General features: G+C 43.7%; 1 pseudogene; it reads left to right on the top strand.

Moving 5' to 3' along the window:
• The first annotated feature begins 24,109 nt into the window (after positions 1-24,109).
• Positions 24,110-24,229, top strand: LOC136637340 (5S ribosomal RNA; annotated as a pseudogene).
• Positions 24,230-24,618: the final 389 nt, after the last annotated feature.

Raw genomic sequence — 24,618 nt, 5'->3', positions numbered from 1 at the left:
TCTGGCCCTCCAGAGATTTGTTGGGGCCCACACTGGCCCAACACAACTGCTCTCAGCGTGAGAGCAACTGTTTGACATCTTGCATGAGCTGTGGGATGAGGGCTCCCTCCACTGCTTGCTGTTTTACATCTGTGAAGCAGCAGTGGCAGTGAAGGAAAGGCCAGCCTTGCTTTGTACAAGGCCTTTTATAGGCCTTGATCTATTGCAAATCCTTCATTCATTCATATAAGTTAAACTTTAATATACTCATTTATGTAAATTTTTTCAAATTTTAAATGTAAATTAATTTTCCCCCCGGCCCCCAAAACAGTGTCAGAGAGATGATGTGGCCCTCCTGCCAAAAACTTTGGACACCCCTGGTCTATGTGTTTTGAGATTCTATCTTTGATGAGGCATTCCACCATCTTACCTGGTATAGATGTTAGGCTGACCAGCCTATAGTTTCCCGGGTCCCCCCCCTTTCCCTTTTTAAAGATTGGTATGACATTTGCTATCCACCAAACCTCTGGCACCATGGCCGTTTTGAGAGACAAGTTGCATATTTTAGTCAAGAGATCAGCAACTTCATTCTTTAATTCCTTAATAACTCTTGGGTGGATGCCATCCAGGCCCAGTGACTTATTGATCTTTAATTTATTAATGAGGTCTGAAACATCTTCTCTTTCAACCTCTGACTTAATTCCTTGGTCAGGAGTTGCTGTTCAGGCAGCGGTATCTGCCCGAGGTCTTCTGCCATGAAGACAGATGCAAAGAACTCATTTAATTTCTCTGCCATCTCTAAGTCTCCTTTTATCTCCCCTTTCCCTCCCTCACCATCCAGAGGGCCAACCGCTTCTCCGGCAGGTTTCCTGCTTCTCACATCTTGAAGAAGCTTTTATGATTCCCCTTAATGTTGCTGGCCATGCATTCCTCATAGTCTCGCTTGGCCTCCCATATCACCTTCTTACATTTCTTTTGCCACAGTTTATGTTCCTTTTTATTCCCTTCATTAGGGCAAGACTTTCATTTACGGAAGGAAGCTTCCTTGCCCTTTATGGCCTCTCTAACTTGGCTGGTTAGCCATGCGGGCACCCTCCTGGACTTAGTGGAGCCCTTCTTCCTTTGCTGGATTCTATCCCTTCCTTAACATAAACGGCCACCCCACTTCCAACACGCCCCTGCCTGTCTCTCCAGTAGAGTTTATAGCCTAGGATTGTGGTATCCCACTGATTTTCCGCATTCCACCAGGTTTCCGTTATGCCCACCAAGTCAATGTTTTCCCTAGTCACCAGACATTCCAGTTCTCCCATCTTTGCTTGGATATAATAATTCCTATGTGGAGAAATGTGATGGGAGGCCCAAGGTGAGGAGGAAATCTGCTGCAACTGCTTCCGTATATGTTCTGTGGCAGCCTTGATGTTAAAAGCAGAACACAATGGGGGAATATAAGATTAAAGGTGATTTACTCCCTTGTCACGTGGCTAACACATGCAATGTGGACCACCTGCATTGCTTAGTCCAGAAAGAGCATTACGAAAGTTGGGCCTATTGGAGCAGGCCATGTTTAGAAATTTCTGCAATAGTTCTTCTTTTACTGGAATTGCACAAGTACATTAGAAGTTTATAATATTATGCATGGGTAGTATAGAAAAAGTGGGTTGAAAGAAAATCTCCTATAAATACTAAAACTTGGGGCTCTCCAATGAAATAGATTGACAGTAGATCGGCAAGGTACAAAAAAAAGTACTTCACACAAGTTACTGAGGTGAAGTGGAGCACGACAGTATGGTGGGGGAAGAGTTTGTCTCTGACAGAGCATTGAGCTAAATCTCAAAGCCTTGAGTTCCCCACTAAGTAGCCCTAGTGCTTGTCCTAAATCTTACACATTAGAGAAATACGCTAGCCTCTCTGTCCCATAAGGCAGGCATTTAAAATCTTCAGTAGGCCTTAGGCACAGGTCTTGACACAGACATGAATGAACAAGAAGGTAGACTAAAAATGAATGAAATCTTTTCACAATCCAAAAAGAGTGAAAATCAGAATCTTCCCAAATGAAACCTATCAGATAATGTAATATCCCTCTACATCTAAAATAAAAGATCAAACGAAAACTTTTTTTTGGGGGGGGGGAAGCAAAAGAAGACTGGAAAGATGTGGAAAACTTTAATGGCTTGGGAAAAAGTAACCAAAGGGATGGGGTTGTCAGCTGAGGAGTCTCTCAGAAAAAAAAGAGAGAACATCAAACTACCATTCAAAGGGCCTCTTTGAGTCTATCCCTTTGAGCTGTGATTCCCAAACTTTTTCAACTGGCGGCTCCCTTGACCTACTGGGCCACTGGCCGTGGTTTCCTATAAGGGCTACGATGCTAAATATTGTATAGGGCAGCAGGTTTTTAACAAGGATTCCATATATCCAGGGAGCAATGGCTCACAGTTTGGGAACCACTGGCTTTGGGGTAAGGTTAACACACTTCAGATTAATATTATATCTCATGTAATTTCTGTTTTCATGCAGCTTTTCTACTTATACCACAAAGATATACATTATTAATATGCTTTATTTTGGAAGTTCTTATGGGGATCAGCACTGTCCAGGATTTCCTTGAAAAGGACAGTTATTTAGGGAATGGCTTTGGACTTCCTGATTTTCATGTGTATCTTCAAACTTATCTTTTAACATCCAGTATCTATTGGGGCTATTATGTTTAACAGGGAACACCATCAGACCACTACTGGAAAAAGACACACTTCTACCAGGCCACATTAGATGCTTAAGGTCATTTAGCATGATCTTAAAAGAACACTACAGTGGGTCCTTCTTATCTGCACACTTGGCATCTGCAGATTTGAATATCTTCAGATGCCAAGCCGGTGGCTGGAACCTCAGAGAACCTTCTGGATGCTTCTGAAAGGCATGTCCTTTCAACTCCCCCTCCCCATAATTATCCATGAAATTTGGTATCCTGAAATTGATCCCCCACAAATATCAAGGGCCCACTGTTCTTTGAATCGTGCCTTTCTGCCCAGGTTAGCAGAGGTAACTGTCCGTACACAAAGACAATTTTTAAATTGGCGTTTTAAAACTTGTTTAAAAACAAAGTTGCAAAGCAGTGGGGGATAAAATATTGAATTATAATAATGATGCAAATTTTATAAGCTAATAAAATGTTCAGTAAGCTTGGGTGACAAGGTTACATGCAGAAGCTCTGGTTGTATCCAGACCAAAGGGAAACAGCTAACTGATTGCTGCCGGGGGGTGGGGGTGGCGGCACATTGTTTTTGCAGTTTGAAAAATTCATTATACCATGAAATCTGAACAGTTGATCATTAAGTCCTCTGATACCAACCAGAAAACTCTGCAAGGACTTTGTCCAGAGTGGGCTAGATAAACAAGGAGAAAAAAAAACCCACTGACCTAAGCGTATTATGGCTTCTGTGGGCATTTATATTTATGACCTTGCCTAACACTGCAGTCCTATGCTGCAGTTGCACTGATGTTGCCTCTGCATTGGTGCAATGTCTGTCATACCCTAATTGGCACTCCATGGGCCAGTTACTGAGCTTGCATGTAATGCAGGGTCCCTACTACAGCAGCGCACCCATTTAGCCACAGACACTCCACATCCTTTGCATCATTGCAGGCACCTGCTATATGGTGGCCCCAGCAGGGCTGCCAGTTTACTGCCCTCCCTGTCTCCCAGAAATGTCTGCCTTATACAGCATTCACCAAAGGACAGCCGACACTCACTCCCTGCTCATAGTTATTTCAAAAAGAAAGGACGGTTTGTAGCAAAGATACATTTGACAATATTGAACGGTCATTACTGGGTGGGGGGAAAGAGACATGAGGCAGAGATGCAGCATCGCTGTGTGGTGGCATGGGATTCCCTCCCCTCCTTTGCTTACCATTGTGAGATACATTATCTTTGTACCTCCTTTGAGGCTGTGAAGTAGAAATTCCTCTTGGGTGTTTGTGCATGGAGTCCTCCTGGGGCAGAGCTCTTGTGATAAGATTTCTGAGAAGACAAATGTTAACAAATAATCTTGCCCTACTGTTGTGTTGCCCCATGATGTGAGTGACAGCAGATTTTGTGTGCTCCTTTTGTATGTCAAGTGCACTTTCTCTGTAGTTCTCATCACATAGTTCCCCTTTGTTTGCTCTTTGTGTGGATGAGGCCAGACAGGTATAGCCCTGGGAAGACTAAATACTGGGGTTGCTGTACTTTGATTGGCTGCCAAATGTATTCCTTATTCCATACTCTGTCTATAAGAAAGTGCACAGGTCAGAGAGGGTGCTATTACGTGAGTTTTTCCAGTACTTTTTCCTTCCCTATTGTTTCTTGCCCAGTGGTCATTGATGTAGCATTTTGCTGATGTGACACATTTTGGATGTGTCTGTCATCCGGAAGGAGTTTAGGGCATGGTATATGTCAACTCTTACTCATCTTGACCATGTCCTTCCCAATCCCTTCCACATTTCCACCCCTAATTGATTTGAGACCTGAGCCAATTCCCAGTGAATGCAAATAGCAACAGGATCATAACACACAAGGAATAAAAAAAATAAAAAAAGAAAGACCTTTCCATGTAGTTGAACTCTGGAAAGTATGTTCTGCTGACACTCCTGGAATTGCTTAATAGATTGCTGAACAAGGAAAAAGCCTCTCCAAAGGTCAAGAGAATGAAGCAGAATATGATGTGTATTTTAATATACACAAAATTTTACTGCTGACTTAAGACTATCTCCAAGTCAGCCCATGTTCAGAGAAGATTCCTGGGCAGATTCCCAGCAACACAATTTCAAGATATCAGATCAGTCTACTGGATGGTTCCCATTACCTGACTGGAAGCACAGTAGTCCCTGCTGAGTAAACATGCAGATAACTTTAGGGTGACTGTGGAGGAATGCTGTCAAGCTGTTATTGGGGAACAAGTAACAGAAGAAGGCTGGTTGCTGGAATGGAGAGATGTCAAGGGAAAAGAATGAATGGTGTGTGTGAGGGTGAGAGCCTCTGGGTGGGCTGAGAGCACTGAATGTGGCCAGGTTGCTATAGTTGGGCATCTGTCCTCCACCCATGTGATCAGTGACCTGGTTGGGAGCCAGGGGACCTGCTGGTTGTGTGCATGAGGGAGCAAGGAAGGACAGAATAGCTACCTGACTTTCTGCCATACCAAACATCTGTAGCAAAACACAAATGGGCAGCTCAGACTCGATTTTGCCCCAGCTGGGTTCATCTTTCTTTCCCAGAGAATTGTCAAAGATGCAATGATTCATCTAGGCCTACCTCTGATACTGAAGGGCCCCCAACAGTTCCCCTCCAGAACTCTGTATAAACCTTTCATTTGTGAAATAGACCTCTGTGTACAGTTCTTGGAGTAAGCCCACATTGACACTCTTTTTCCTTTTATTTCCAGTACAAACTTTTTGTTCTTTCTTTCAGTGCTTTCCTTGGCTCTGGCCTCTCCTGCCTTTTGATGTTTCTTTCTGTCTTGCAGAGCACACACCTTCTTATGGCACCACTATCTTCCATGACCCCAAGTTCTCTTATTCACATTGTTGAACTAATTCGTTTTTCAATGTTTGCCTTGATGCCAAGAAGTACTATCTGGAGCAGATCTGTCACACCATCTGTTTCACACCCTTTAGAAACTCACTTCTTTTAAGAAGTTAATCTCTAACACTGCTCATGTCTCATTCCTCTTCACAAAACTCAAAACTATTCTAGGCATATGTGGAACTGTACACAACATGCTTGCTATTATTGTGCTTTGTCTCTTTACAAGAGACCAGAAGGCCTCGAGGTGAGAAAGGCCACCTGAGGGGATTGAAGGAAACAGTTTCTCTTTTGCAGGAGAGATCTGTGAGGGCTCAATTCTGTTCTTTCCCCAGCTCACATTTAACGCTAGACCCAAACTGTGGGTCACATGCACATGTTGTTATTCTGCAAGAGACAGCAGAAAGGATATCAACTGTACATTAGAGCCAATCTCAGTTTTACGTTTGCATTGCACAATACAGCAAAGGCTGGTGTAATGTTACCAAAAAGGCTGTTTTGTTTAGGGGAATTAGTATATTAACCTTTTGGAAACTTTTGGGACCATAGGCTGGATAACAAGACAGCGTAAAGCAAAGAGATCCCTTGCCTAGCTTAATGAGGAGACTGGGAGAAAGGTAACTTTCAATCAAAGGATTATATTTTTATTGCAAAAACACACAAAGGTAAACTTAATACACATGGAGAATTGACAAGTATAGATTTCTAGTACTTGTGTATAGTGTACCTAGCTAGTGGTGGCCGCATGTGCCATGTACTTGGGTGCATCCGAAAAGGAATCAGAAACGGATAGGGTGTAGGGAAGCATTCCAGGGGTTCCCTAATCTGCCAAACCCAGTTGCTGACTAAAGATGGGGGAGAAGGGAGGAATAGATAGGGAAGAAGGGAGAGGGTTTAGACGCAAGATATATTTACCTATCCGGGGGGGGCAGTTGGAGGAAGAGTTCTGTGTAGGACCACTCCCGCAGGAGGGCAATCAGAGAGAGAGTTGCTCACATGCTCAGAGACATGTGCTCTGAGTTCTCTCTTATAAGGGTTGTCTTTGACCTGGAAGTTGACCTAAACTGACCGGAAGTATCCCAGAGCTGTGCACATGCTCAGTATACACCCAGGTGAAAAAAAAAAAGGTGGAAGGGTCCAGCAATCAGCTATCAGCAAAGCCTGACTCTGGGGGAGGGAGGCAATCTGCATAAGGTGCTTAAGAGTACAACAAAAGAACAATAGACCTTTTCCTCTGGAGGTGCAGGCTTGTTTTGCATAATCAGGAGACATTCCTTGACTGGAGGAGGGGATGTAATCACCACTTTGCAAACTTGTGACTTCTACCAAGGCCTTGGACTGGGGGGAAGGGTGCCCTGTATTCTGAGGTTTGACCTGCATGAGTTTTTAGTCCATAATACATACAAAATCACAACTTGGAAGGGAAAAGGAGATTTTCACGTAACAGGATTCCCCGCCTTGGGGCCGAGATCACATGAGTGGTCTCATGGCCCCACACCAAATCAAACTAAGTAGAACACATTGAGATAAAATTATAGCAAAAAGAGGAAAAAAACAACAACAACACAACATCAATAATGAAAATCTCTTGTGCTGAGAAATCATGTTTGCTTATAACACAGCTCATTAGTATGGTGCCTTGTGTCTGGGGCGGTACAAACTGCTTTTCACCAGCATCAGGGTGGCGAAGTTGTGGTCTTCCTCGAAGGGGTGTCGTCTGGCACAGCTGGAACTCAAGAAGGTTGTGGATCCCGTTGCATACCTTGGACCTATTCATCTGGAGCGATCGCCATGGCCTGCTGTCACCTTGTTGCCTTGCTGTCTCGCTGAGAGAGAGTCTACAGGCTGAGTGAAAAGTCAGATTGTTCTGACAGCCATGCTGTTTCCAAGAGAGGTACAGTCCAACAGAGCATGGGTCCCGCTTGTCTTGCCGTCCACGCCAGAGTTTCCAGGGATGCGAGGTTGCTCAACTTGTGTCCACAGATGGATGCTTGAGGTGTCTTTTTCACTGGTATTTCTTTCCCCGCCTAGCTACTAAGACATCAAGTACACCAAATAATGCTGAAACAATTCATGATTTCTGAGGGTACCAAGAGCTAAACACATTAAAAAAAAACTTTAAGAAAAACCATAACTCTGTCTTGCTTGGAGGTCTGTTGGTTTTAGCTATAAAGTTCATGGAGAAATGTTTCTTGATGCAAAAACCTTTTCCTTCTGCTCACTGCATCTCAGGTTGCCTTCCTTGGAACAGAATACATGAGGTAGACTTGTTGGGATTACATTTACATGAATACAGGTTACATGCATAAGGTGTATAGAGATTGTGAAGAGAGAGAGAGAGAAGAGAGAAAAAAAATTTGGAATTTATTATCACCCAATTTGTGCTGCAGTACCAGATTAGCATTGGATAGCCAATTTTTATGAACTGGACTTGACTGAGAGTCAGGAGGGCTGATAATCATTCTGAGTCTCGCACTGTCCATCAGTTAAAGTGTCTGTTGTGGGTGACATACAACAGGCAAAGTGAGGTGTTATTTGTAAATAAACGAAATAAATTGTCATGAAAAGCCTTCTACTATAGAAGGAAATACTTCATTAGTATTTAAAAAAACAAAACAGATATAGGCTCATTGCTCAGCTCCTGTAAAGGAATTTGAGATTTAAGTAAATTTTGTCCTTTGGAGGACATTCGTCCTTTGGAGGACATGTCCTCGTTCCTTTTCTTTGTTCTTACTTGCTGTTGAAACAAAAAGGGTTAAAACAAAAGATAGCCTTTGCTAAGGTAGGCATTAGAGGTTTTGCTTTGTTTGCTTCTTGCATTAAGTTGCTAGAACAAAAAAAAATTAATCACCACTTTGCAAACTTGTGACTTCTACCAGGGCCTTGGACTGGGGGGAAGGGTGCCCTGTATTCTGAGGTTTGACCTGCATGAGTTTTTAGTCCATAAATCACAACTTGGAAGGGAAAAGGAGATTTTCACGTAACAGTAAAGCCTCGTATGTGCAGACCTCTTTTGTCTTTTCTTACCACAATGTATAGCAGACACAGTCATGATGATGTGAAGAAACATCACAAAAAGCATGAGGTGTATGGAGGCTAGGACATGGTGGATTTCCCCCACTTCTTTTTTTATGCTGAAGTGGGTCCAAGGTGCATAAAACATGGGTTGGAATACTGGATCTGGACCTAAATCCACCAGTTGCCCACCCTACTATCGTTAGGAGCACTAGTATAACTACTTCTTGTATGCCCAGTCATCTCTTTTGTCCCATTCTCAGTCATTGTTCTCTCAAATGGAAATAATTTTCTTTTTGTGTGGGTGCAAATGCTCCAAAGTGCATTTGGAGCACAGTCAAATGGAATGTTTACCTTTATTTTATACTTCTTTCTTGGAGGTGGGGATGGACAAGCCCTTCTGTCTCCTCCCTCCTTCATCCAGGACTTTGGCAGCTGCCTGACCTTCTTAGATCCAAGAGCTCATCGCTGGCTCACCCTGGGAGAAAATGGCTCTTGCTGCCAGCCTGGTTTGCATTCATGTCACGTCACTGTGAACTTGGTAGACACAGCAGGCAGTGCTCATTGTTTCTTGTGTATGGTAAGAAGAGGGGGAAAGTTCTTTGGCTGTATAAATGGCTTCATTCTTCCTTGCAGACCCTCAAGCAGAATCGCAGTGTGTTAAGAATCAGACGTGACTGTGAAAAACAGAAGCAGAATATTCCCTAAACCAGATTTGTGGTTTTGATTTGTGTTTTCCAAGAGATAAAGTCCTGGATTTCACCCACCTCTCTTCCCAGGAGCCCTGCCGCTTGCTCACTGTATTCATTTTCATACCCAATGGATTTATGCAGGATTTCAGCATGCAAGTCCAAACGCTATATAGGGTGACAGGAAAAAAGAATTGACCTTAGATGTATTAACCTGAAATTAATGTTTGTCATCTAGTGAAATAATCATCTTAAGGGTGTACTGTTTTCCTGTATTCCATTTTCAGACCCTTATAGGCTTTGGGGCTCTGCCACCCTGCCCACTTTGCTACCCCCCCCCCCATTTTTGTTTTCGTTTTGCTTAACATTCAGCTGGGTGGAGAGTTCTGGAGAATTTCGCTGCTCCACAATTTTGTGCCATTTTGATTGGGTATCGCCTGATTGTGGCTATATCATGCAAGATTCTCTCAGTAAGTAATCATAGACTGCTTTCTTGGTATTTTCACTTCGTTCCTAAAGCCTTTTATACAGACTGCACTCCACTGACTTTTAAGTAACTAGCTCTGAATGGCCACGCAAACAGTGCACCGTCAGGAGCCAGCTTCCTAATGGGCAGCCCAGTCCTATTCAGAACTGGTCCATCAGGGCTGCACAGTCTACACCTTATCCAGCACTGAAATGAAGCAAGCCAAACATCTCCTTTGGGTAAGGGAACATTTGTTGCTGAGCCATGTTGAGCCCCAGCCTGTCCAATGGGGCTACGCGCATAAAGAGGATCTATTTGTAGTTTGCTTTGGCCAATATTTCTTTGGCTACTCTTGCCCAACATTAAATCCTAAATCAACAAGCTTTGATCTTTGATGTGACAGATTAGGAAATTATTAGTGTTGAGAAATTCAGGCTTCAGATGGATGGTCAGAATCTTGATGGCTAAATGGCATCTTTCTCTGCATCCTATATCCATGTTTCCTTCATGGAATTTCAGGCAGCATCCAAAATGCTACACATACCCATACAACACACACACACATACTGTTTCATCCAAATTCCTGCAAGGTGGGTTAGGCTGGTCTGAGGTCACCCAGTGAGCTCCATAACGAAGAAAACATTCCCACTTCAGTCCCTGACATTTGAAGAGTTACACCACACTGGCATCAAGCCTCACTGATAAGTGATTTGTTTTCAGTGTTTCAACACAAGTAGCACTTAAAAAATCCATCTAAACCATTCAGAAAAAGATAAATTCTAATGTATTTTATTAAAAAATTATGATAAGTTACCCTGATGTATTTTAACTGAAGAGTATTTCCAACAAAAGACTTCATTCAATCTTGGAATTATTTTGCCTTTTTTCTGTGGATATCATCAGGGGGCTGCAAGCCTGCATTCAGTAACTCAGCATTTCTCAAACTGGGTCAGGACCCACTGGGTCATGAGCCAATTTCAGGTGGGTCATGTGCACCTAGCTCAGCTACCACAGAAAATACAGAACTGAAAACACAGAGCTGCTGGGCAGGGCAGGCTCCTGGTGGGAGACAGGCATGGTGCTTTGTCCTGAACAGAAGGGAAGATAGGACGCTAGAAAGGGGGTGGGCTGTGCGGTTCGAGAAGGATCCAAATCTGTGTTCTGCTTTGCCTTCCAAAGCTTCAAAAAAATTCCAAGCTATGCAAAATAAGAGCATGAGTGTGCTGTGTAATGGTGGGCAGACCTCATTGGGCAGCAGGTCTGGCTCAGTTGGTAGAGCTGCCACCTTGTATGCCTGAAGATCTGAGGCTGCCAGTTCGAAACAACCAGAAGTATCCCAGAACTGACAACACGCTGATATACTGATGAGCTGACCCTCAGTGGCAGAGAGGAGTTGCCGTCAAGTGGAGAGTGGGAGGCAAAGGGCCAGAGAGAGGCCAGACCGGGAAGGAATCCAGCTGGAATGAGGAGTTCTATGAAAGAAGGAGTTCTATGAAATAGTTCTAGAACTATTCCATTGTAAAAATCCCTATGGGGGTTTAGAACAGGCTGCCTCTGTAAACCGCCTTGGATTAAAGTCTGAGGAGAAATCCGATGACCAAAGAAAGGCGGTATATAAATACCTGTATAAATAAATAAATAAATAAATAAATGGACCTTTGGCTGATCGCAGTGTGAAGCCTAAATTGATGATGTCACTTCCAGCCATGACATCACTTCCAGATTAATGACATTGCTTCCAGTGGGTACCAACAGATTGTCGTTCTAAAAAGTGGGTCCCGCTGCTAAAAACTTTGAGAACCACTTTGGTAACTCATAAGGTCATGGTGCACATCCATGTATCATTTATACTCTCGCCTAACCAATAGCTGGATGGTGTTCAAAGCATAGAAGACTTTGTGGCTGCAATCACACCTGACATTGTGGAACTATAGAATCTGGTTCTATCTTAAGAAGCCTTAAAGCCTAGGTTTCATTTTTAAAGCTGCTATTAAAGTGCCATATGACACATGCACGAGGGAGCCGTTATGAATGCCATTGAACTTATGAATCTTATAGCTCTGTTGCAGCCACTTACATAATTGGGTGGACAAGCTGATTTTAAACAGAAAAGTCACTTGCCTGGTTTACTGGGTGAGCAGCTGCAATAGAAACTTCACAGGCACTTCCAGCTCGGTGGGTGGGTGGGTTTCCTGCAGCCTTCAAGGACTGCAGCTCAAAAGGCCATCAAATCTAGTTCCTGCTTGGCAACCCCATCGTGCAAACTAAGCACATCATCTCGTTTGCAACACAGAAGAACAAGCAAAGAGAAAATGCTTGCAAACAGATAAATCCAAAATGGTGCAAATGCGTGATCCAAGCCACACACTGTCAAAAAGCCACTAATTTTCTTCTCTGCCCTCTTCTTGTCTCTGCAGTTATCAGTTTAGAAGCAGTAAAAGGAAGGACAAGAGGCCCTTGTGAAGGGAGGTGTTGGGTACCCCACGTTTACCCAGACATTTGATGTTGCTGGACTCTGCTCTCCCTTCAGTGCTACTGCTTTGCCTATGCCTCCTGCCCCCCCTCTCGCCCCCCTTCACTGGACTGGACTCAGTGTTATACCATTTCAAAAAACCAGCAAGTGGCTTTGTCAGGGCTTGTTTATAAACTCACAGTGACACCTAGTGGCAAGGTAGGTATAAATCTCACAGGCTAGTTTTTATGTTCTGTTTTGTTTAATTTTTTTAACCTGGAGGGTTGAGGCTTCATTCAAGTGATGATGACCCACCTGCGGTCTGAAATGATACAATCCAGCAAGAAGTGGATCATGCAATTCCCCTCTTGTCCACAAGTGTGTGTGAAAACAACTGCTATTGCTAACAGTGTCTGGGACATTTTCACAACCACAAGTGTTTATGTTGTTGTTGTAGAGTATTTTTATTAGCTAACTAAGGGAATGAACACCATGAACAGACCTACTTATTGCTACTGTCTTTCCCAGCAGTCAATGTACAAGGGTTTGTATTTAGTACATCCATTTGCTGATGGGGTTTAGTAGTGACACAGGCACATCTGGGCTATTAATATTAATGAGCATTAATTAATAATGGACATTGTAACAACCCTGTCCCCTCCACCCTCCATTTTATGAGCTTCCTCTTTGCTTGAAATAAGAAAGCAAAACTAACTCTTCAGCGGCAGTTTGCTTGCCCACACTGACACAGCAGCAAAATTCCCCACAGCAAAAATAGCAAGGGCACCTTTTTTCTCCCACCCTCTTGAATGAAATGAAGAAGCTGCAATAGCTGAAAGTAATGTCAAGATATGGGAACTATTTCAGATTCATTTTGTCTGCAATTGTTTTGCATCTTGTTGAAACATCTCTGAATTGCGGTGGCTTGAGCCTGATTGAACCAATCTGAATTAAAAGACAGCTTCTTAAGGAACCCTTAACCAAAACAACTGCAAAAATGAAACAAACCACTGAACCAAAACAAAATGGACCCCTTTAAAGATATTCTGAACAAATTGCATTACCTACCCAAGGGAGGCCTGTTCTCTTTGGCTAGAAATGCCCTTTCCTCCTAGCTTGTTCTTGATGCTTATGATGGAAAACCATGTTGATTAAAGAAAAAAAAAGAAAAGAATATTATCAATCAACCCATAAACACTATTGCAGCCATGCTTGCTTCTGATATTTGCTACAGCTTCACTAATCCCTGCTTAACCTCATTCATTTTCTCTTTAAGAACAAAACTCCATGAGATTTGTTCAAGGACCCTGGATTATGTCTCCTCTGTCAGACTATAACACTCATGGAGGATTAGTGATTAAAAACCTCCCAGTCATCTCTGACCCACAGCTGTACACCTAAATATTCTCTTTCTGTTTCTGATTTGGAATTCTCCCAGTGGAGTTTAGCATCCGTTGGTTCATCCACTGAGGGAGGAGATTTTGGAACAAGCAGCATATGACTGACTGTAAACCCCCACCATCTTTCCCCAGGCAGCCAGCCACACTGACCAAGCGCATGCCACATGCAATGGTGGGAGGGCGACCAGATGGCCTGGGAGAGGTAAGTAAAAATGGGTATTTACCTCTCTGTAGACTGCCTGGCCATAAATGGGTTTCCTCAGACCTTTGCAAGCTATTTTTCTGCCGTATGTCCAAGGACAGGGAGGAAGTGTAGCAGACTGGAAAAACAGAGATAGCATCCTGGTGCACACTGCTGCCTCTAGGATCCACCACTTCAAGTCCCCAAATCACACCTGCCCTCCTTGCTCCCTTCTCCAGACTGCCCATGACCTGCCCCTTATCTGCTCCAATGCCGGCTGAGTCCATGTGTAGCAGGCATGTGGAGTCACTGGCTGTTTCTGCTGGCCACTCTGATGCACATGACGGCAGCACAGCAGTTGGTGCTACTGCTGGAAATTGGAAGATCCACTGTTACAGGCTCTCTGTAGGTTTGGGCTGTGTGTAATGTGAACATACACCACGCTGTTGCCACTCAGTCACATGTTTCAGATGCTATTTCATTCATGTTTTAATCTTTTTGGCTTTCGCCCCCCATTCACTGTTATACTCCAGAACGAGAGGTGATAGCTTCCTTTGTTTTTCAATCATTAGTTTTAATCTGTTTTAATTAGTTTAAAAACACAGTATCACACTAAGTGGACCCTGATCTGATAAGAGGAGAGTAGCAAGGTAGCTTCCTTAGATCAGTTTCTTGTATAATAAAAAGCAGAGAACCATGGGAACAGTTTTGTCTTATCTGCCAATCGCCTACTCAAAATGAACCATTGTCTATCAGCCCAGATGCCCACCATGTTCTTAAAGCTTCTACAAATGTTCCATTTTTTAAAGGGAAAAAAGCAATAGTGACATAAGCACAACTTTAAAAAAGAATCAGAATACAATCAATTATTGACATCTTTTAAAAATCAGTCATATAGCTACATAAAGGGAGAACACTTTCCATTTTAAGGCCTCTTAAAATTTATTTGGTGATAGTTAACCACAGCAGTAGCCTGCCTTTCTAGTGTAATGCTCCCTTGCCCAGAGGTGTGTGTCTTTAACGGGATGGTGGTGTTCAGAGATCAGAAAGGCCCACCTCATTGCACCTGTTTCCCAAAGTAGACACCACAGTCCAGACAGGAAGAGAAATGGAAGGGGCTCAGTCCTCCACCCTTGTATTTTCTCCTCAACAGTTCTCATGGAATCATTCAAACAGGTCTGTCAAGCCCTCCGGCCATCATTGGTGTCATTGACTGGGTTTTTAAACCTGCAGCTGCAGTCTGTGCATTCCCTCCCCATCTCTCTACCGAAAGATCAGATGAAGTGTCTGGCAACATGGCCATCAAGCGGTGCTGTTAAGTCCTACAGGGGCTCCCAAATGAGCTGAACAGGCAACTCTGGGACAGGGTCCTCTTGCCTCACAGATGCCCCATGCTGGAGATCTCCAACACAGTGTCATCTGAAATCTGCACAATCTTGATAGATGCCACTTTGTACTGAGAGGACTAAAGACCAGGTCTTCTAAATATTAAGTAATATCATCTAATTAGGCCTTTACTGTTCTAATGGTAAATGGTGATTAGTGGCAGGGAGACAGGAGGGGCAGCACATTGAGGGCCTAATCCTATCCAACTTTCCAGTGCAGACCCAAAGTTAGGAAGTGAACGTTCTCTTACCTTGAGGAGCTCTCTGTGAGTGCCTTCCCATTGCAAGATGCAGTGCATACCCCGTTGGCATGTCTGTCTCAGCACTGGGAAGTTGGATAAGATTGGGCCCTGACAGCCATGCCAGCAGGTGCCAGTGAGGAAGCAATCACCTGTGGCAATGGTGGAGTCCTAACAAACAAGAGGGATTCTGATGAGTGTTTGGCCAGCAGTGACAGTAGTTGGAGCCCCTGGCATTCATCAAAAGAGAACAGGCACTTCCTCCTCTTAGATGTTGCAAAAGGAAAGGATAGTTAGGCAACCCGGTTGACCAAGGAGTTACATTTGATAATCCTAGAGAGTCAGAAGGGGAGCTAGAGACACAAGACACAGGTTCAATGTGTGGCAGCACAATGTGTGGCAGCACTGAATTCCCCCCCCCTCCCGTTTGCTTCCCCTCTTGGGGTGGTGAGGGCAAGCTTCCAATTTGACGTTTGTGTGTGAAGACCCCCTGGGGCAGACTACTGGAGATATGAATTCTGCAACTGCAAGGATAAGTGTTTAACCAAATATCCTGCCATGCATGTTGTGAGGGACAAGAGGTTGTTTGGGCAAAGTTTTCCCTTTGTGCTCCAAGTGCCATTTCATGATGGTCCCATCACCAAAGTTTCCCTTTGAGGGACAAAAGAGGTATGGCCCCCCCCCCCCATGCCACACATCTGATCATCTGAACTGTAGTCTTCCTGGCAGGGGCTTATATATAGGTCTGGGATTGGTGTAATGTGATTGGCTGCCAAATGTACTCTGTATCCTATGCTCACGATAGGAAAACATATCACTGAAACAGAACCAGTTCACTGAGGGAAGATGGTTGAACCCCATGCAACAAATAATATACAGCAGTGGTAATTTTGCTGAAACTGATCATCTAGAAGGGCCTTGAGTGGTGGCTGGACCTCAGCAGCTGTAGCTGAGTTACAGCAATCTCGATTATGTCTTTACAAGCAGTTGCCACTGGGAGGCATTGTGGGACATATATGCAATGGGAGTTAAAAATTAAACTATAACTAAACATTTCAACACAGACTTTCCCTGTTGACAGAAGAGTACTTCTGGAGGTCCTAATTTGGACTGGACATGGGGGGATGAACACTAAAGTACAATCCTCTGTCTTCCACATTCCAGTTCAAGTCATTCTCCCACTCTCCACCCCACTCCACCCCACTGCTAGTCTGAAAAGAAAAGTTAAGCTTATTGTTAGTAATGACAGGCTTAACCTAATGTCTAGTCTGTCCATAACTGAAAGTAGAATCTTATTTCAACTTCTAGGGTGACATCATGTTACATTTTGTTTTCAATCGGGGCAATTTCCATGTTGCTTTTCGTCATCCACATAGTCTGAAATGTGGCATATTTCTCCTTTTTATTGCAAATGTAATGACTGAAGCCCAAACCAAATGTGCACTTATTCTGTGGGAAAATACATCAATGGGTCACATGTATTGGCTTCAACTCACATGGGATCTGTGACCACACATTCACCACAATCCAGGGTTTTCTTTGTGACACATGCTGTGCCAGTCCCTCCTACCACTCTGCCCATCATCCCTCTGCAGACTTCCTGGGTCTGCAGAAATCCCAGCAGCACTTGCATAACGAAAGGAACTGGAGTTTCCTCCTGAGGTTTGACCCTTTTCAGGGCAGGATGCTTCCTGGTCCAGGCATATACTGCCCTGCGATTCCCCACCCTGAATTTCACAGGGTACTTTTTTCTCCACTCTTCTTTCCCAATGATTTCTGCAGTTTTGCTCTTCAACCAAGCAAGCAGGGTTCCTCCAAAGGGAACCCCCTTTTGAAAAAAATGGCCTCCACTCCCTGCTTTCAAGCAGGAAGTTTTCCCCAGAATCAATAAAAGTTTGCGTTTGGGGAGACTGACTGGGAGGCTTCCCAGGACACTCTTCCTATTCAGAACCAGGGAAGGCTTGGGTATCTCCTGCAAGCCCAATCAGTCACCCCGGTGCAATTCATTTGCACCCAGCAGAGGCACTATAATGTTTAGGGTGCTGAAACAAGAGTGAAGACAAGAGTCTTCTCAGAGGGGTCCAAGGAAGGAAGGTATATCAAAAACTGCATGTTCCATATGCATTGATTTAATAGGATTATCATTGTGTATGGAAAATAAATGTTCCATGGGATCATCTGGGGCACATCTGCATATTGGGGGGGTGTGCGCTGGTGTGCATTACAGCTTGTCTTTGTCAGGGCAGTGCAACTTCAGGGCCCCCCCCCCTTTCTAAACCCTGCAGTAGTTAATCTCAGGCTGGAATCTTTTCATTTTCATCTTTTCACAAGTACAGTTGGGATCCCCCAGGCGAATCCATTTCTCCCAAAATTGGGGACAATTTTTGGTAGAAGAAGACTTTGCCAACCACGACTGGGGCTACTAAAAACCCAACATGTCTGTGGTTAGTCCCATGGCAAACTGAGCAGACAAAGAGGCTCATCCTCAAAGCCACAAGGTGGCTTTGCGGCCATAATTTATTTTTGATCTTTAAAAAGTGTTGTTTCCTGAGAAAACCTCTATCCTGAGATGCCCCAGTCCAGATGCCCCAGCTGCCTTGAGTCCCCTTTGGTGTGAGAGAAAGGCAGGATAAAAATAATATAAATCTGGGGTCTCCAAACTTTTTGGCCAAAGGGCTGCATCAAATATCTGGTGTAGTGTTAAGGGCTGGAAAAAAATTTCAAAATAAAATTTAAATAAATTAGAGATAGAACTTAGATGAGTGAATAAATGAATGGGCTCATTCATTCAACCTTTCTGGCCCTCAGAACACCCTCCAGACACAATCAGAGCACAGTTCTGGTCGTGTTCAGTTGAGCGGGTCAGAGGCTTTCAAGGGACAAGAGGTTGGCCACCAGCCAGATAGAGGCTTGCCATGGGCTGCATCTGGCCCCCGGGTTGGGGTTTGGAGATCCCTGCTATGAATGAATGAATGAATGAATGAATGAATGAAATCCCTTAAACTTCCTCATTGGCCAATTAAAGTACTGTTCACCAGCATCAGGGTGGGTGATGTTCTCCCCAGAAACTGGTGTATTATAGGCATGGTCCAACTTCACAGTGATTACTTGTTAACCAGGAGGAACTGGTGTGGTCCTGCCAGCACGCTGCCTGATCTGAAAACTGCTTGAGTGGGTGAAGGTGTTTTTTTTCCCCCTGTAAAATGTCAAATTGGAGTGAACCATGACCTCACTGGACCCTAGGTTTCCTAAGGTCAAACCCAAGGATGCTTGGGTATGTCTGATCTGGCACATTCAGAGGAATCTGTGTGTGGCTAGTTCCACTCACCTCAGAGAAAGGCAGGATAAAAATCCTAGAGGTATAAAGGCATCTGGAAAGGTAGGCCCTGAGTAAGTACAGCAGGGAGTAGTTAGGGAATTATTTTCTTTTAAGTTTGCCTGTAATTGCCTGCTTGTATTTTTGCTAAGATTCACACCTGGGCGCTTTCAACATCCAAGCCATTTTTGAAGCCTGCTTGTTCTATCCTTACCTCATATTATTCCCCACCCTATTCTGTGTTTTAATAAACTCTCTTTTTATTTATTTTTTAAACTTGGCATTTGCCTGTTGGTAGCAGAACTCAGTCGGCACTTTGCCTCCGTTCTCCTTTGGCTACCTGCTATTGTTGATTTGGGGAGAAGGGGGGACAATTTTGGGAGGCGTCTCTGTGTAATTAGGAGGGAAGCTTTCAAGGATAGGCTCTCTCTGCCAAGCTCTGGCCTCAGGGCTGGATTCCTTGCTCCACTTTAATAAAAGAGAGTTGGGGAAAAATCTCTGACTTCTACCCTAGACTAATGAAAGATTAAAAGCAAACACTCCTGCTTTGACTGAGAAAGAGAGAGAGAAATGGTTAAAAGTAGAAAGGAGGCAAATGGTTGAAAAGGAGGAAGACTGTCAAGCTGAGCAGAATACCTTTCCTTGGCATGTTGCAGAGGATGCCATGGAGCAAGCTTGGAGATTCAAAGCCATGGACTCAGATTTCAGAATGACTTAACCTGGTGGGGCTGAGCCGAAAGCAATGCATGGGTAGATGAAGGGTGAGCAAAGGCACAGCATAGCTCCACTTCAAGAGGGCAGCAGCACCGTTCAACTTAAAAAGCAACCAGGTAAGTTATGGAGGTTTGCTGGAGGTGCCTTGACTTGGCACAGCAAGAACCTTGCTCACCCAAGCAAAGGGGAATCCACTCAAGTTCAGGGTGTAGAGACAGACCTTGGTTACCATGGAAACACTATGAACCTCCTTTTTCTCATCTGGCATCTGAAGTTAGTGATACTAGCTCCTAGGATCTGCAGATGGGGTCATTGTAGAGAGAACAATGGAAGTCTATAAAGACTTCTGGGCTTTGCAGGTAAGAGAAGCCATAGGCAAGCATGCACACCATTCCACAGTCAGAGACATGGTTTCCAGACACAGCAATACCAGTTACCCACATCAAAGTGGAAATTTCATTTACATCATGTGGGGTCCAGCTTCAACCATAGACTCTTAAGAAGGATGAGCAAAGGAGGAAAAATTAGCAAAATTAAAATACCACAGTAGCTTTCATAGTAATTTCTATAGCAATTTTTAAAAGCACAATGGCTTTTAATTTTACAATGAAAGCTAGTACCCTGACTTCAGCAAATAGGTCTCATTCTGAGGAGCAGATTGTTTGTGGCTTTGAGAAGAGCCTCTACCACAATAAAAAGGCCAAAAATGTTGAATAAAATCCTATGGTGATTGTTTCAATCCATAGCTAGCACATGTTGTTAATTCGGTTGTAATGTCAGCCTTGCTTGAAGACTCTTTTGTATAGCAAGAATTTCCTTCCTGAGATTATTTTGCATTTTCTCAACATGTAACAAAACAAATAAAGCCATCAACGTATGTCAAAGAAACTAAAACTTAAGAGGAGTAGAAATGTGCATTGATCCAAACTTTCACTGGATAGACAGGGATTGATTGTTAAACAAAACAAAAGGGTGGTAAAATGGTTCTTTTGCTGTAGTGACTCATCACGTGCAGCTCCTGTGACAATATTGTAAAACCTGCCTTTATTCTTCAACCCAGCTCAGTGCCTTGGAGATCATTTATAAGGAGGGAGAGGAAAGGAGAAAGGAAGGGGGGAAACTGAGTTTAGGAGACAGGCTTACAGCACAATCCTATGCATGTCTACTGAGAAGTAAGTCTCATTGTGTTCAGTGGGGCATACTACCAGGAAGGGTATAGGATTGAAGCCTTAGGCCCAAATACTAACCAACTTTCCAGCACTGGCATAGCTGTGCCACTGGGACATGTGCTGCATTCTGCAGTTGGGTGGCAGTCACAGAGGCCTCCTCAAGGTAAGAGCACATTTGTTCCCTTACCTGGGAGCTGTATTGCTCACTGCTGAAACAGTGGTTCGGATTGCTCCCTGAATCATACAGTTGATGAAAGCCCCAACCTATACACACTTTCTGAAAAGTAAGCCTCATTAAACAGAATGGGGCTTACTTCCAGACAAATATGCATAGGAACATGGTCTGATGATGTATAACAATGAAGCGAACAGAACACGACAAGATTTTTGTTTTACAGGTATTTTAAGCATCATCCTATAACAGTCGAAACCTTCCAAAAAGGCATTTCAGACATGAAATTAATCTAAGATTTGGCCTTAGATGCTCAGGGCCAAATTGCATGTAAGATTTAAAGCATTACTAACCCCAACAAGCTTACAGTGCCAGTAATGTGTCTTACTGTGCCTGGCGCCCATACTGCCCCAGGGCGCAAGTCCACAACATGCTAACCCCCCTGCTTCATGTCGCCCCCCCCCCCCAGGAATACTTACTAGGCACACAGAGCCTCGTGCGATGCTTCAAAATGTTTGAAAAGCCTTCTGAGGCTTCTGGCACAATCTTAAAGAGTACGTCTGGTTTCCCGATGAAACTGGAAGTCCTCTTTAAGTTCTCACCAGAAGCCTCCGAAGGCTTTTTGAGTGCTTCAGAGCACCTTGCAAGGCTTTGCCTGCCTGCGGAATGGCTCCAAAGGGCAGGCAGAGGTGGTATGGTGGACAGAGCTGGCAGTAGCAGGTGTGGCACCTGGGGCTTTTGTCCCCCTGCCCTGCAGGGCTGCTGTAACAGTACAATTCTATAGATGTCTATACATGTCTACTTAGAAGTCTAATACTGTCAAGAATGTAGAAATTCTATCTCTTTGAAGCCCAGAGCCCATTTTATTTGACAGGTCTCTGTTCATTCGTTTTAAGAGAAGGCTACATAATTCAGTGGAAGAAAACCCTTATGGGTTGGTGCTGCTCTTTCAAAACCCTGGCACTAGGGAGGATCCTAAGGGCCACTGGTGTTTTCACAATCTTGTGACTACCTAAGGTCAGAGGTGCTGGGAGCATTTGATTAACAAACTGCTCTCAGCTAGCTCCTTTGGATGTGAGGAGCTTTATTACACCAGAAATTCTGGATCTTTTGATGAGTTTTGAGAGGTGATTTGTCAGAGAATGAGAACTCAGGATGCCCTTTGGGCACCTAGTAGTTGTTTCCCATTGGCTAGAGAAGAGTGTTAGTCAGTTATATAGTGGTAGTATTGATGGACCCTGTAGATAGTCTCAAATGAGGTCAGCTAAGTAAGCAGCTTGGAGTCAGATTTGGTGTTTTCTGCCTGTGGGGTGTTCATGCCAAACTTTTATTCTGCTATTTGCTACAATTCCTTTTCCCTTCTATAAACTTTAAAATCTAGCACACTGAAGTGTGCTTACTGAATAGGGGGCTAACAGCCCAGCTAAATCCAGTCTTGACAACTATAGGTCATGTTGTTGTTTCTTTGCAGTTCCGAGAAGAGAAAAGGGTGCTATGCCCTGGAGCTTTCTTTTTGCCTCTTTGTGGGCAGCTGTGCCTGGAGGTCTACTGGCTGGCTATGGGGGTGGTAGTACCTACTTTGCAGGACTGTGGTATCCTGGTGTGTGGTTGCTTTCAAGCCAACCCAAAGGGGTGTTGACATGCTGCAGAACCCTGGTAAGACTGGTGGGTAGTATGGGCAGAGAAACTGTCCCCCTTGACAGTCCCACCAAATTCAGCAAAACTGACTCGAAGAAAAGATGTGTATAGGATTGCAGCCTTTGTCCATAATCAACACAGAAAAAGTTGGATTGAGACTATAGCAGAGGGAAAGGAAGTTTTTACCCTGCTGTAGTCCCAATCTGTGTGAGGCCCAGTCCAGCTTGTATTAATTTAAACAAAAGACTGTCAGGATTGATAAAACAGGCCAGCACACATTTTGCTGTATTATGCCATTTTTTGAATCAGCACCCCAAATTCATATAAAATCACCAGAAATTTTGAAAAAGTTTTTTTGACCCTCAGTTTTGCAGTCCTGTGTAATGCTTTGAATAGTACATGTAGGATGGCCTGAAGTGTCTGAGGCTTGCTTACTCAGAAGCGAGTCTCATTGTCATCCATAGGACTAACTATCTAGTAAGTGTGGTTTCAATTTCAGCCCCTGTGCAGTATTTTTGGAAGGAGGTGTTTTCCAATCAATTTAGGAACATCCATTTGGCAACAAAGGCTACCTATCTAATCCATGCCATCTGTATTTGCTTCAGGCCCAAATAACTGCTATGTATCTAATTATTAAATGAACAAGACATGATGCATGAAGCGATTTAAAAAACTCACACCATGTTAATGTGAGAGAATGTACCACCACTGTTCCAGCTCTGAGAAAAGAAAGTGATTTGTGCAATATTTACACAAAGACAGAGTGAATGTGCTAGCAGCTAGCTTATTACAACTCAAACATTCCAAAGAGCAAAGTTTGGATTGATTCATATTGTGGCTTCCTAAAAGTTTTGCGTCTGTACACTGATTACACCAAATCACTCCTGTAGTGCACCAGTTTGTTTTAAAAAATGAGGAAATGGCTGTGTAGATCAAGCTCCCGAAGCATATAGCCACTCAGGTAACAAAATTGGAACATGCATGAGGAACCACATGAGGCTATGAAAATGTGATCTGAGAACTGACACTCGACCACTTTGATTAGTGCCATGTACGCATGATACATTTTCCAAGACTTGGAAGCAGTGCAGCAGAGCTGTTAATACACATGCAGTAATGATTATAATATTTAGTATTGATTGCCTCAAGATGGCCTCTAATTAAACTAGTTTTGCAAGGTTTCAGACAAACTATATCCTGGTGTCCTTTTGCTGTTTCAGCAGTGGAGCAGAAGACCCTTTCCCATGATGTAATCTCATGATACTGCTTTAATGTCTAAAAGCTTGTCAACGCACAGGCAAGGCCCATTATGTATGTCTGCCTCTCAATCATCACCCCAGTGCCATTGAGGTAACATTTCTGACAAAAGGACTCTTATTATTGGCCACTACATGGTGTCTGGCCTCTCAATGTTAAGCATCATCATAAGGTGAACCCATGTAAAAAAGTAGCTTCCATGTTGCTGCTGTAACATCTAAAAGGGACACCCGGGGGGGGGGAGTATTATTCCCTTGGAGCGAATAATACAGAAGAGCCATTCTCAATCTTTTTTTTCTTTATGGCCCCTTAGGACCTCTTCTCAGTTTCCAGGGCCCCCATGTCAAACAAGGATACAACATAAACAAATAAACAGTTTTCAGTCTTCACATGTGCCAGGGCTTGCCACAGGGCCATATGGCTCCCACTGAGAATGTCTGATCTAGAAGACACAGCCTAGGACTGCTCATATATTGACTGAGGGTATATGATCTATGTTACCCTGCACATCCCTGATCTTGTCTGATCTTGGAAGCTAAGCAGGGTCAGGCCTGGTTAGTACTTGGATGGGAGACCGCCTGGGAATACCGGGTGCTGTAGGCTTATATACCATAGTCTTTCGAGACTGAAGGTTGCCAACCATATGATTTACTAGATCAAGTACATGACCTGCTTAGTTTCATCTTGCTGAAACAAAACAGATCTGTGTCTTGCAGTGCCTGGATGGGTGACCTTAGGAACTCCATCAATGAATTCCATCTTCAGTTCCACTATGGAACAGAAAGTTGAGTCACGTGTCTCTGCCCCCCCTCCGCAACTCAACCTGAAAATAAATCATAGCGGGGGGCACTTTCCAAGTCGCCCAGAGAGTTTTCACAACTAAAAAAGACTTGAGTCTTGAAGCCGGGAGTCAGGGAAGCGGTTTGTAGCCATCATGCTTTCCAACGCATGGCTCCTCATGGTTACTTGGGAGGAGAAAACATCATTGAACA

This window comes from Tiliqua scincoides, chromosome 1 (assembly GCF_035046505.1).
Source record: "Tiliqua scincoides isolate rTilSci1 chromosome 1, rTilSci1.hap2, whole genome shotgun sequence".
Lineage (NCBI taxonomy): Eukaryota > Metazoa > Chordata > Lepidosauria > Squamata > Scincidae > Tiliqua > Tiliqua scincoides.
This window is presented reverse-complemented; position numbering and strand designations above follow the sequence as displayed.